Here is a 1,383-nt window from a genome sequence, read left to right as displayed (position 1 = left end):
TAGAAGAGTAATGTTGCAGGCATCACAATATCAAACCTTATACCAATCAGAGCTATAATAATAGTAATACTAAAAAGCATGGTATTGGGGGCTGGGGATATAGCTCAGTTGGTAGAGTGCTTCCCTTGCATGCACAGGCCCTGGACTCAATTCTTGGCACCACTACCACACACATACACACACACACACACACGGTAATAAATACTGGTGAGGATATGGCGGGGGAAGTAAACTTGTACATTTTTGGTGGGTCTGCAAATTAGTACAACCACTCTGGAAAGCAGTATGGAGATTCCTCAAAAAAACAAGGAATGGAACCACAATGTGACTCAGCTATCCCATTCCTTGGTATACATGCAAAAGATCTAAAATCAGCATATTCTAGGGATACAGCCATATCAATATTTATAGCAGTGTAATTCACAATAACCAAGTTATGGAAGCAGCCCAGACATCTGTCAACAGATGAATGGATTTTAAAAAATGTGGTACATATACACAATGGAGTTTTACTCAATCATAAAGAAGAATGAAACTATGGCATTTGCTGCTAAATGAATGGAACTGGAGAGCATCATGCCAAGTAAAATAAACCAGAATCAGAATGTCAAGGATCTAAAGTCTTCTCTCATATGCAGAAGCTAAACCAAAATAAGGGGGCAAAAGAAGAGGGAAATTTCATAAAAATAGAAGAGAGATCAATGAAGTAGATAAAGGGGATTGAGGAGAAGGGAGGAGGGATGGGAAAAGGAGGAATGGCGGAATGAAACTGATCAGACTATTCTATGCACAAATATGAACATACCATGGTGAATTTCACCTTTTGTATATCTATAATGTACTATTTTTAAAAAACCCTGTAAATAAACAGAAGAAAGACCAGCAGAGTGGAGGAAAGGGAACGAGGGAGGGCGAAGAGGAGAGAAAGCACAAATACCAGGGACTAAATTGGATAAATTATACTCCATGCTTGTATAATTAGGTCAAAATTAACCCCAATAGTATTTGTAACTATAATGTACTAATAACAATTTGTAAATAAAAAATTTATTATTTTAACCCTTCCCCCCTTTTTTTGGCAGTTCTAGGGATTGAGCCCAGAGCTTTCTGCATGCTAGACAAGCATTTTATCACTGAACTACACTTCCAGTCCCATTTTAACAAATTTTTTTTTTAATTTTTATTGTTGGTTGTTCAAAACATTACATAGTTCTTGATATATCATATTTCACATTCTGATTCAAGTGGGTTATGAACTCCCATTATTACCCTGTATACAGATTGCAGAATCACATCAGTTACACATCCACTTTTTTACATACTGCCATACTAGTGTCTGTTGTATTCTGCTGCCTTTCCTATCCTCTACTATCCCCCTCCCCT

The sequence above is a fragment of the Marmota marmota genome, unplaced genomic scaffold (assembly GCF_001458135.2).
Source record: "Marmota marmota marmota unplaced genomic scaffold, marMar, whole genome shotgun sequence".
NCBI classification, from domain to species: domain Eukaryota; kingdom Metazoa; phylum Chordata; class Mammalia; order Rodentia; family Sciuridae; genus Marmota; species Marmota marmota.
This window is presented reverse-complemented; position numbering follows the sequence as displayed.